General features: G+C 40.1%; 1 long non-coding RNA gene across 2 annotated transcripts; it reads right to left on the reverse strand.

Annotated features, from left to right (window-relative positions):
- Positions 1-274: 274 nt before the first annotated feature.
- On the reverse strand, positions 275-6357 carry LOC135312031 (uncharacterized). 2 transcript variants are annotated; one of them, XR_010371655.1, is made up of 4 exons: positions 6001-6357; positions 5116-5398; positions 1979-2061; positions 275-1840 (listed from the first exon to the last, which is right to left on the reverse strand). It is a non-coding gene; the product is annotated as an uncharacterized LOC135312031 (long non-coding RNA). The 2 variants fall into 2 exon arrangements; XR_010371653.1 differs by having other exon boundaries at positions 275-2061.
- Between the last annotated feature and the right edge of the window lie 7473 nt (positions 6358-13830).

Genomic DNA, 13830 nt, shown 5'->3' on the forward strand with positions numbered 1-13830 from the left:
TTTCTATCAAAACAATTATTTTGTTTTGTCACTCCTATTCCAGTATGTTGGAATATATCACTAGCTTTGGCCATTTTCCAACTGTCAGTTTTCCAAACTTTTTTTGGCTACTCATGAGATTCATGTGGATGCTTTGCCCAGCAGGTCTCAGAGTTTATCAGGATGTCTCCAGAGTGACTGCCACTAACCACTGCAAGCAACCTCTAGTAACGAGTCAAACATGTCCATGCACTGAAGTCTGGAAAGGCTCCAAACTTCAAGATCTTTACACAGTGTTTTCCTAAAATGCTAAATTGAACTTTGCCTCTTGGAGCCTCTTTGGACATTGATGACGTTGTCATCTGTCCAATGACTTTGAGAAAAACAGCTCATCCTTAGCTTCTGTGGTAAAGAAATCTTTCACCGGATACTTGCATGGGAGAAGGACACTATTCAAATTCTCCCTGGAGAACTGCTGAATTTGGATGTGTGAAAAAAATCTCAAGGGTTCTGAATCAAAAACTATGCTTCTGATGAGAATCATGCTCAGAAGAACCTTTCTGAGAATAACAGTGAGACACTGCAGATGGAGATAAAGAGTTTTGCATTCTTGCAGAAGATTTTTAGCAGCAAAATATGAGGCCTCTATACTATATACTGCAAGTGTGAGAGGAAATTGAGCTCTGGAAATGCCTTTTATTTTTCATTGCCTATAAGAAGGACAGAAGGTGACTAGTCCAGATGTAGACTTGTACACTGTAGGCTTCTGCAGACAGTTACAACTGATGTCAGCATATGCTTTTCAACATTGTAACAGCAGTGACAGAAGGTATTTTTATTAAGCATTCTTGATTCTAATGAATTATCAATAAAGATCACACAAAATAGTGAAAAATAAATTATCATTCGTATGTATTCATGTTCATTTTTGTTGCTTCTACACAAATGTGCACTTTTAAAAGCATCTGATATGATCTGTTTTATTTTCATAGATACAAACGTGCAAACAGGATGCTCAGAATGGCATCTTGGGCTACCAAATGGTGATAAAGTAAGAGGATCTTTCAGTTCTTTTCTGCATAGTGTCACATAATTAGAAATGCCCCTGGAGAATGTGATGAGCGTTTCCCAAAGTATGCACATGTGAAAGAAATATCATCTTCTCTCTTTGGGTATGTCTCTTGGGAATGTTTTAAAAGTTCCTCCTACTCTTACAGTTCTCACACAATTCATGACATTTTTAGCTTTGGTCACTGTGACATCTCTGATGTACAAAAAAGAAGAGAGGAAAAGGGCAGTATTGTCCACACTGTAGGTCTCTATTCACAATGATTTATCACCTGTTTTCCTTTGTTATTTGGTGTTTTTCGCAAAATTCTCCTCCGTCTTGGATCTTGGAAGTGGCAAGACATTTTCACAATTTACCCTGACTATACAGGATCATATAGTCCAAGAGGATGATATGGGAGGATGCTAGGCAGGTGGCTGATGAGCACTTTCACCAAAAAATGCTAGTGTTGATACTGATGCAATCACAGACCAGAGGCAAATTAATAATTTCAGCGAACTAGCAGGGATCTCATCATTTCTTGTTGACTTCTGGAGGCAACACTTTTCCAGATGTTAACCTCAAGCATTCCCCACAAATCAGAGAAGGATATTATGAAATAAACTGGTGGGCATGCTAGGAAAATAGGCTGCTCTTCTTCTCGCTTGATAGTGCTTAGGGTTGCAGCAGGAGTGGAAGGGAGCTGCAAGATTCCAGGACAGCACTGAAAGGACCACGATGCTAAATACTCTTTGTGTTTCTATGGGACACAAGTATTGGCTTTCTCATGCACACATATCAGCATAGATTGCCCTGTAAAATGAGTAGGATCATGCAGCCTTGTGAAGAGAAGTGCATTCTTGAAAGTGTTTGTCTGCCATTTATTAACTAATTTGCTCCAACAGTTTAAGATATTAATGAAGCCACAAGTAAAATAATGTTTCTACTCACCTTTTGTTTTCTAAGTTTATTACTATGCTAAATTCAAGGAATTTCAGCAGATCCCCATCTGCTGAAATATGGGGAGAGAGAATCTGGGAAGAGAGAAGAGGTGGCTATAATAAAGGTTAAAATATCCAGGAAGCTAAAGCACCTTAGAAACCAGCATTCTGATATAAAGGAACTAAGTAATACAATATTAATTAGTATTGTAAAACATACTGGAAACATCCTCTAAAGTTTGGCTCACACCTGTGATCTAAGTGGTTCTTCTTGATGTAAGCAAAACACTAATCTCCGGTGTTGCCGATTTGTACATATTGTGGGCATAGAAACCACCTCAGCCTGTTCTCACACTATAATGCTAACTTAGGAAGCACAGGAAGGTGTAATGCAGAATAGGATTTTGAGAGTCAAGATCCAGAAAGGCTGATCACGAGACAGCTTGCAAACACTTTGTCCTTTACATCATGTCAGCTTCAGAATGTATGGCTTACACTTACAGTATCTGAGAATAATTATCACAGTCCACCTCAAGTCTATTAATAAACTGTCACAGGCTTCAGACCAAACAGGTTGTAAGTAATCTGCCTTGTGTCAATTTACTTCGGCAAGTCAAGTCCATGAATTGTCCAGGGAATGTCATAGACACACCAAATTCTTTACCGGGACTGTCCTAATAATTTACAAGCACAGACAATCAGGTTCCAGGATAATTGTCAGGCATTCTTGAATTTACTTGCATTTACTTGAATATAGCTGCTGCCTATAAATTCAACAGATAACTGAGGGTAAGGGGCAAATACTGAATGAGAAGACTTATTTCTTTCTGTCACATGCCATAAGATAATCCAGGAGAGCTGGTCATCAGGAAAAGCAACCTGCATTGCTAAGCTATATATGTAGGGAATGGTTTAACTACTAAGTGGAAATCTGAACAGAATATGGGGTTGAATATATATGTGTGTATATATATATGTGTATATGAGGAGTTTGATCGCAGCTGTTGTAGTCCAGCCCTGCCGTGTATGCATTTCAGAGGGACTTAAAAACTGAGCAGGCACAAATGAAATCTAAGACCCAAGTAGAGCACCACACTGAAGCACGAGGCGAGACTGCTCAGCCAGCAGAACTGTGACAGGTATGTGACGCCCTCCCCGTGGAGCTGGAATCACACAGGGCAATGCATGGCTTCCGGCCAACACTTCAACCCAGAGATGACTTTCCAACAGGGTGACTGGGGCAGCAGAGGACACGCAGGCAAATAAAGAGCCTGTCAGAGTTGTGTGGAATATCAGTAACACAGCTTGCCAGCTGCACAACACTTTAAAATAAGGGATAGGCACTACAATGACTTCTGGAGGAAAACTCACCCTGCTCCCTATGAAAGTACTGCCACACCAAATTTAATAATAAATATGAAAGCACAAAATCAATTGCCAGAACAAACAAAACATTTGGGGCATGGAACACTACAGCATGTGGTAACCCAAGTTATCCCACAATGTATCTTAAATAGCTGCAGCCCTACCTTGCAGAATCTCTAACGAGAAAAAGTCAAATGAGCAAATGGGAAAACACAGTCACTGTCCAAAGAACTGGCACATTCTGTTCTGCACTTCAGTGAGCAGCAGACTCAGATAAAGCCAACTTTGAGACATGATAAATTCTGGAAAGGGAAGAAATTAAGAAGAGAGACATTTGCACAAAGCATCTTAGGCGCCAAGAGAACAAGACCTCAGGAGACTAGAAAGTAATTCCACTTAAAGTTACAACTTTGAGAATAAACCTGGAAGGATAATATTTAATTCTGGAAATGATCATGTGGTTTTGAGGAACAAAAACATTACTCTATCACTCTTGGAGGCATAAACTAGTGTGCTGCCAGAAGGTACAGAGGTGTTCCCCATCTCAGGATGTTATCCTGTAACTACCAAATGAGGTTCATGCTTCTTTTTAGGCAGCTGACGTTGGAGACCATTGAAGATGGAGACCCACTTCCAGTTGTGATCTGTTATGGAACACTTAGACACTATTGGCATTCACATACATCTGGCTAGTCTTAATCACTCTTCCATTTCCTTTGCACCTAAGTCCTGACCTCATTTCTTACGAGAACTGAGGATTCAGAGGTTTACTTTTTTCCCCGTTGACTTACTGTATGTGGGTGGAGTTCTTAACATATGTGCTTAGGATCTCCTTTCCCAAATACCTAGGGATTCTGACCTGTGCTCCTTCCATTTGGAACAGTAGTAAAAACATTTGGTTTTTTGTTTTTCCTTCCCTCTCTAAGAACAGAACGTTTTTGGGGTGGAGGCCGGCCTAGCTCAGGAAGAAATGCTCAGCTTTAAGTTCCTCTTTAAGGGAAGTAGGAGCTGAATAGAATGAGATAATTTCCATTTTCCCTTGAATTCTTCCCAGGGCAATACATATATACATATTTTTCTAGGGGAAGTTTCAGCTAGCATTGTATTAATTAATACACTGCTTTATAAGCAGAGTGGAAGAATACTAAAAATACAATGAATTCTTGCAATCCCCAAAGAGTGAAAACTTCCAACATTCCCTCCACATGCTGCATGGGTCAAGATGAGGTGTGTCGTGCCACTACCTCATAGTATTTCAGAATACCATCAAGACAGAAAGTACTTCAGCTATCTTGGTTGAAGACATCTGAAGCATATCTGACCACAGAAGAAGACAATGTATAGGGTTCAATCAGAAGCTAAAATGGTTACAAGCCACAAAGATAATGAAAGGCAACTTTGTTCCTCTGGAGAAATAACTCTCCTTCCAGAAGTTATACTGATCAGGAGACAGAGGTTTCCCAGAATAATTTCAAGTTTATAGACAGATTTCCCTAGGAAATCGCTCTCTCTTTTGCCTTACCACATTTTGCTGCCATGCTCCATTCTTTGAATTAATCAAGTCAGGTCTAACACAGAGTTACAGTGAAATATATCTTTTTAAAAAGTAACGCTACCATCCTCTCTAAGAACCTACCAAAATAAGGATGTTATTTAGTTGTTATTATTACAGCCTGGAGTGTGAATGAAAGAATATGTGGCAGATGTTAACCAGCTTCCATAAGCATGTAGTATAAGAATCCATACAGAATAAAACAGATCTCTTCAGATGCAGTGCATTACCTCAGCAGCAGAACAATCTCTTCTATACTCTTTTCTATAGGGATTATTACAATATAGCAGCAGCTCTTATGGAAAAGAGATTCTGTCGACACACTCCACTCAGTATAGTTCAATTCAGCTGACACCTGGAAATCGCTCCAAGCACTGAAGCTACCTGCTTATGTCCTCTTCAGCATTCAGAAATCAAGTTCTATCCAGCCACTACACAGCTGTATTACAGCACAGAGCTGCTTGTTTTCTGCTGACGGGACTGCAGTCACAGGCTGGCTTAGCTGGAACAAGTCTGCCACAGAAAAGGGAAGGAATTTTAGTCTGCTCAGAAAAACGTCTTTTCATCTTTTCCATATTTTTCTCTGCATTTTAGTTTGACACCAAAAAGAAAGGTTAAAAAGGTTGTTATTCAAGTTCTACAGATCAAATCAGAATTGTGTTTGCTTTTACTCTTTGTTCATTTCTGGCTATGCAAAGCACTGTGGGTCTTGGCAGGTATTAATATATGGGTCTTTGGGGAATTAGACATGTTCAGAGTGAGATGTTGACAAAATATTTACCCATTGTTTTAAGCTTTTTATTTTTTTAATGTACGATGTTGGCTGTTCACCTTGTACTAGAAATTAAATCCTTTTAGCAGAGATAGCAGGCATCACCCTTTTTCTCCCTAAGACTCCCTTTTCTCTTCCCCCACCCCCCACTCCCCCACCCCCCAAAGAAAAATAATGAGGCAGACCTCTTGTGGGAGTCAGCAGGAGAGAGTGTACTCCAGTGGGAGATACATGTGAATCAGTTCAAAGATCTCAAATCATTTATTCATTATAATGCATTAAATTCTGATTTTTTCATTTTTGGGGTGAATCAGCAATAAGCCAAAAAAAAATTTAAACTCACCATAGCAGAGAGATAATTTGTTAATCTTTGTAGAAAGGTCAGACCCTGAGATATTTGCTGTCCTCATGTGAGAAATCAGGAGAAATCAGCAGTGCTCAGTGCAGTTCATAGCTCTCTCGAATATATCACAGACATCCTGTAAACATGGTCTGGAGTCAGAGTATTGGTTCAGGAGAGACTGAAGGGTTTGGGCTTCTTTATAGCTTTACTCTGGATGTTGCTTTTTCACTGGTGAGCCAAATCTATACATCAAGTTTCAAACTTTTGGAATGACCAGTTCTTAATCTGAACATAGCAGCTCAGCCACACATCTACTGTCACAAAGTTGGCATAGGTTCACTGAGAACACAGCCTATGTTCAGCTGAAGAATTGGTAAACTTGCCAAAGTTATCTGAGCCTTATCTGGACCAATACTCAGCCAACAAGCCCCCACCCAGCATTCAGTAATCTTTGCTCACACAATGTCACATATTCCATTGCATCATCATGTGCTGCAAATAAAGAACCGAGGATAATGAGTGTACTGAAGCTAGTACAGTTCACGTATCTCATAGTGGGTTTGAGATTTTCATGAAAGGGAAAAGAGTTATTGCATATGTCAATATTTTGGGAAAAAAAATCTGTTTCACAGAATTGAAAATGTTACCACTTCTATTATTTAAAAAATATTTCCTTTTGACATATGTAGTGTTGTTTTTTTCCTTCTTCTACTTCCTTTTCACCTCCATAAAGAGTAAAAAATTAATGACTGCCCCATTCCTTTTCCCTTTCTTATAAACCCAGATGGCTTTGAAAATTTTACAGTGACATTACTGTGATACTACTATAGAGCTAAGGCACAATATTTCCTTTTTTCTTCTGTTATTTGGTAATGTTTCCTAGATAGGGGATGACAAACTGGGGGCGGGGGGGAGGGAACCTTAAAATCTTAGACTTCACTCATTTATGCCTAGTGCAGAAAAAGGAAATAGAAAGATTAAGAAGGATCAGAGCAAATAAAAGTAAGACAATCTAAATTTAATATTTTTTTTAATATTTTGAGGGAAAAAACGCAAAATTTCCAACTTAAGTAAGCTGTCAATGTGTTCTTTGCTTTTGAATGCTTTTCATAGAAACAATATTTTCTTCCCCATGAAAAACTTAAGAATGAGGGTTTTTTTTTTTGTTTTGGGTAGAAAATTTCAGGAACCTGAAGTTTAAGAATAATCTTGCTTATAAAGGAAGCCACAGAGCTGAAGACCTCACAGTCACATCCTTTTACCACATGAATATTATGTGAATCCATGAATACATGGATATTAAATCTGCAAAGTCTTCTTTTGTCAAAATGTGGAGACAGTATGAAATAAAGAGCACAAAAAATGTGAAGTATTGATAAATAGACGTATGTCTTAACTGATATTAACCACATTGGGGGTTTTTTCCTCACCAATTATCACTGTATCAGTTATTCTTGCTTTAATAAGGGTTTTTTCCATAGCATGGAATATACAGATGATAGTTCACCACACAAACTTCCAGGATGATATCTAGAACAAAGTTCAGTTATGTGACTCTTCTGAAACAGCTGTGTTATTAATTTCTGAAAAATCATGAGGAGAGCTATGTAGATCTGATTTTATTTTTTTTATCGAAGCAAGGGGATTCATCAATAAATGGAATGGGCAGTAAACGCAAATGATTACAGGCACCATGACTACAAGAAATGTATCTTTGATATAATACAATATTTAAATCACTGCGTAAGCACCACATGCTTCCACATATATAATGCACCACAGAGTACATAGTAGTAATTATACTAAGGAATTGCTAGATCATATATTTGAGATACTCTGAGCTGAATTCTGATGTGCTTTAATGAGAATATGCTTTCAATTGTGCTTGAAAAGACTCAAGTAACTTGTTAACTTTTTCCAGGAGCAAACAGTGTTATTGGCCAAACACTGAATTTTAAGTGTGCTTGCATACTGCTCTGGATTAACTTACTTAACATTAACTTTGGACAGTGCTTATTAGTGGTTGGTATGCTATGGGGCAGGGCTGCCTTTCAGACAGACCTCAGTAAGCTAGAGAAATGGGCCAACATGGACCTCATGAAGCTCAAGAGCAAATGTACACTCCTGCATCTGGAACAGAATAGCTCCATGAAACATTACAGGCTGGGAGCTGACTAGGGGGAAAATGGCTTTGCAGAAAAGGACCTAAATGGTGGACAGTAAGTTCAGTAGGAATAGCAACATGCCAGCCACATACTGGGCTGACTTAAGAATACGACCATCAAGTCAAGGGAGTCCCTCCACTAACCTCTTTTGAGAAATTTCTCACCAGAGAAATGTTTCTAGGGTTTGGACCACTAATAAAAAGAAAAAGATATAGTCATGGGCCAATGAAGACAATTAGAATGCTGAAGTGCATGTGGAAGATGGTGCTGGGTTTGCTCAGTGTGGCTGAGGAGAGACCTGCAGTCTTCCACTAAAAGGGGAAACCAAACTCTCCTGAGAAAAGAGTCAACAGACATGTGCTCAGGCAAAGGAAATTCCAGCCAAAGAAATGGGAAAAATTCTTCACAATGAGTGTTTAAGTGCTGGAGCAGGCTACCTGGAGACAATGTGAAATTTTTGTCTTCAGATGCTGCATAATTTAGGAAGAGCTAAGGGTTGGACTGGAGACTTCTGGAGGTCCCTTCCAACCTAAATTGTTTTATTATTTTATTAGATAAATGTGAACTAGTTTTACTTTAACTGTAATTTAGGAAGCTGATCTATGAGTTCCTAAGGCCTCAAGGAGTTTGACATGACACTCTGCAATGCCTTTTTCTTAAGGAACCTCCATATTTTAGTATAAAATCATTTCACTAAAAGACCACTTACCTGTGTCTCTCGAGAAGGGGGGATTAGGAAAAGTTGAGCCATCCTTGCTGGTGAATGATATATCTCAGGTATCATCTGACTTTCATGTCAATGTATTCTGTTTTGACTCATCCAGCATTGGAGTATATATGGACCTCTATCCCATACATCTCAACCTTTTCTGTCAATAAACTCAGGGGATCCCACTTTATAATTGTGCACATTCATAAGCAGAACTACTGCTCATCCAGAACAGAACACAGAAGATCAACCTCAGAATTTGGTCTGCTACCATGAATTTGAATACTTTCCCTTGCTGAGAGGATAGAGAGTCCAGAGGGAGATTTCTGATTAAGTCACTTTATCTTATACATATAAGATAACTAAACAGATGGTAGTAGCATGGTAACATCTAAATGCTCATCTCTCCATGGATCCTGTGGCCAAATTCTTAAAGGTAGTTTGCCTAAAGGAGTATGTCTGGATTCCCCAGTAGAAAACTGAGGAAGTCTGACTCAAAAAGATTAAGTATGTCACATATGTTCAATGGCAGAATGGATGGCAGTACTGCTACAGGGGAAATCAGAGAACCTGGAGAACCTACTGCCAGCAACACTGGAAGGTCTGTTTCCATCATGGAGACAGAATGATGAATAACAGAAGTAATTCAGTCTCCTATGGTCATTTCTATAAACATTTACAGTATTATGAAGCTGGCTGGTAACACCAGTTAAATGATTTTCACATTTAGTTCATCTATGTTAGATATCTCTGTGCCATAGTACAGTTGGTGTTGAGAGTGACATATTTTCCCTCTGGCTTGAGAGGTATGAATTTGATTCTTAAGAAGAGCTTGACACTGATCTGGACAAATTTTTGTGGGCTTCACATCACACTCAAGCTTCAACAGTTTCAGTTTTGTGACTGAGTCACAATATCTTGGAAGAGGAGCAGAGTGGCAAAAGGCGATAGCTTGAGAGGTCCTCCATGGCCAATCTACTACCCAAAGATTCTCCAGCTGTTACACTTTACTGCTAGGCTAGATGGCCAGTTCTAAAGTAATCCTTAACAGCTTCTTCCAGGTCCCTCTTATGTTCTTGCAAGTCTGAGAGATGAAAAGCTCACAGAAAGATTAACATCCATCTGGTATATCCCTTACACCGATCAAGCAATATGCGTATACCTACACCATTCAAGGCAGATGACAATCCAAACTGCAAACATCACACAGTGAAACACAGCCCTATGTGGACATAGTACCTCAGGTCCACAAACAGTTCAGCCCCATGACTGTGGCTGAGTGCCAGAGGTAATAAACCTTGACTCTTAACAGGTTTCAAAAGCTCGGACTTTGAGCAATGTTAATGCAGCTTGCCATGGATCCAAGCTAATACCAGTGCTGACTGGAAGCATATAAGGAGTCTCTGTACCTGCTTTGTTATGTCTCTTGAATATCTGTCTTTCAGCAGATATCTCTGCCCATCAGTAGTTAAAAAAGTGTAGATGGGCTTGTCAGTGTTCAGGGTGTAAGGGAAACTTCTTTTTCCAGTAATTCAGAGATGTTTTGTTTCTTCTGTGCATCAGAAGCAATTCAGTAGCCAACTGAAAGAGCTGAAAGGTTTCCTTTGATTTTAACAGGCATTGTACTGAAGATTTGTCAGGCTTCCGCTATCTAGGAGCATACTGAAGGAAAAGTATTGAAAGTTCCTAAATTTAGAGAATTCTATGTTTACTAAAACTTCCTCCTTTTTCATCACTGTCATTCTTCCAGATTTTATCAAGGAAAAGGGAAAACATTAGTTATAGTGAAATGTGAAATAGATGAACAGACTCCAGACTGAAGAGTTTGTAAATGCAAAGACCTAGAAAGAAAATACTAGAGAAAAACTTAGAATGTGTGAATTTCCTAAGCTATTCCTCCTTCTTTGACTGAGAATAGTAGTTTTAGAAGAAAAAGAAAGTAAAAACCCAAGTTAACTGAAAGACCCTATTAACTGAACAATCTATACTATCTGACAAACAAAAATCCCAAACCAGTGCACCTTTAATATAAGTTACAAAATAAAAATTTGGAATTGGAGTCCGGAATCGTAAACCATTACTTCTAAGCATATGGTTTGAAAGAGCCTTTCAGAAAGTCTCTTATAACTCTTACAAGCTACAGAATGCCTTTAGTGTACGCCCTATATTATCAGCACCACCTAGAGCGCATCACTAGAAACAACTCCAAAAACCATCAATTCAACACTATTTACAAAATGTGATTGTTTTTCATAGGAACATTTCCAAACTTACTGTCTTTCAAAAACTTCCATATAAAATACATGCAGCTGATAAAATCGAAGAGAAGCAGGAAGAGGCAGAATTTTATTATTGTACCTGGAGACATGGAGAAAAGATAGCACAAGACATTTTAGATTCAACTGAAACCTATAAGGCATGTATATTGCTTCTGGCTTGATCATCATCATCAAATTCCTCAATTAGAATACAGTTAGTGATAATGATAATGATGATGAAGATGATGAAGATGTCTGAAGCAGAATAGAATCCTGTATATTGTCCTAAATCTGCTTTGACTTTTCAGTAAACTGTTTAGTTAAGGTTTGAATACAGAAATAAGCAAATCAAATGGATGAGATGTTGTAGATATTATATGTTTATGAACTAAGTGTTTGTATCTTTATTTCTTTATTCCTTTTACAGTCTGCTTGTATCTTATTTAAAGCTAATTCCTATATGTAACCTGGTAACATCTCTCTTCACCCCTCCCACGTCGATAGACCACAAGATGGCAACCAGGGGGGTAAAGCCACTCACAGTGTAATAGCAGATCAGGTTCGTGACCACCTAAGGAACCTGGACATACACAAGTCTATGGAACCCGATGAGATGCATCACAGAGTCCTGAGGGAATTGGCTGATGTAGTTGCCAAGACACTCTCCAGGCTATTTGAAAAGTCCTGGCAGTCAGGTGAAGGCCCTGGGGACTGGAAGGAGGCAAACATTGTGCCCATCTTTAAAAAGGCTAGAAAGGAGGACCCGGGGAACTACTGACCCATCAGGCTCACCCCTGTGCCTGGGAAGATCATGGAACAGATCTTCCTAGAAGCTGTGCTAAGTCACATGGAGGACAGGGAGGTGATCCGGGGCAGCCAGCACGGCTTCACCAAGGGCAGGTCCTGCCTGACCAACCTAGTGGCCTTCTATGATGGAGCGACTACATCAACGGACAAGGGAAGAGCTGTCGTCTGTCTGGACTTTTGCAAAGCCTTCAAGATGGTCCCCCCACAGCATCCTGCTCTCTAAACTTGGGAGATATGGATCTGATGGGTGGACTGTTCAGTGGGTAAGCAATTGGTTGAATTGTCGCATCCAGAGGATAGTGGTCAATGGCTCGATGTCCAGATGGAGACCAGTGATGAGTGGTGTCCCTCAAGAGACACCTGTACTGGGACACCTGTACTGGGACCAGTGCTGTTTAATATTTTCATCAGTGACTTAGCCAGTGAGATCATGTGCACCCTCAGCAAATTTGAAGATGACACCAAGCTGAGTGGTGCAGTTGACACACCAGAAGGACGGGATGCCATCCAAAGAGACCTGGAATAGCTAGAGAGGTGAGCCTGTGAGAACTTCAGGAGGTTCAAAACAGCCAAGTGCAAGGTCCTGTGCCTGGTTCAGGGCAAACCCCAGTATCAACACAGGCTGGGGGATGAAGGGATTGAGAGCAGCCCTGCAGAGAAGGACTTGGGGGTACTGGTGAACAAAAAGCTGGACATGAGCCAGCAATGTGTGCTTGCAGCCCAGAAAGCCAACCATACCCTGGGCTGCATCACAAGAAGCGGGGCCAGCAGGGCGAGGGAGGTGATTCTGCCCCTCCGCTCTGCTCTGGTGAGACCCCACCTGTAGTGCTGCGTCCAGCTCTGGGGTCCTCAGCACAAGAAGGACATGGACCTGTTGGAGCAGGTCCAGAGGAGGCCACAAAAATGATCACAGGGATGGAGCACCTCTCCTACAAGGACAGGCTGAGAGAGTTGGGGTTGTCCAGCCTGGAGAAGAGAAGGCTGCGGGGAGACCTTATTGTGGCCTTTCAGTACTTAAAGGGGGAGTACAGGAAGGATGGGGACAATCGCTTTAGCAAGGCCTGCTATGACAGGACAAGGGGTGATAGTTTTAAACTAAAGGTGGGTAGATTCAGACTGGAGATAAAGAAAAAAGCTTCTACAATAAGGGTGGTGAAACACTGGCACAGGTTGCCCAGCAAGGTTGTGGAGGCCCCATCCCTGGAATTTAAGGTCACATTGGACGGGGCTCTGAGCAACCTGATCTTGTTGAAGATGTCCCTGCTCACTGCAGGGGGTTGGACTAGATGGCCTCTAAAGGTGCCTTCCAACCCAAACCATTCTATGATTCTATGTAGTCATAACAGCAACAAAGGATGGTAGGAAACTTATGCTATGGGATGTAGACCTGATTTTCCATTGTTTTCCATCCAGGAAAAATGATGTAAAGCTTTCTATCTTGATTTATTTACACTCATTTTCTTCCAGTATAGCTGAATAGGCTGTAGTTTACTATTACTCTATTCCAGTTTGATACTGTAAAAATTAAATGCAAAATGAGTAGAGTTATATTAGTATATGCCTGGAACAACTCAGTAGTGAAATGGGCCTTTAATCTGCAGATTATGTTCTTCTCCATGATTTGTGACTGTATCAGTTAATTTGTAATTTCACTTAGTGTTCAGAAATCCTCAAACAGACTTACTTTTCAAACCCCCTGAAATCCATAGGAGCACTGTGCTTGCCTACAGTTCTGATAAACAGACACTTGGCACTGATATCACACTTCTGAAGCTGCTTATTCTCATTTTTTAAACAAACCAGTTGTTACTAGGGCTGCATAAAGATCTTATTACAGCCTATTTTAAAGAATAAACAAGGTAATACAGGCTTGACAAAACAGAGCATTTTC

Source organism: Phalacrocorax carbo, chromosome 1 (genome assembly GCF_963921805.1).
Source record: "Phalacrocorax carbo chromosome 1, bPhaCar2.1, whole genome shotgun sequence".
Lineage (NCBI taxonomy): Eukaryota > Metazoa > Chordata > Aves > Suliformes > Phalacrocoracidae > Phalacrocorax > Phalacrocorax carbo.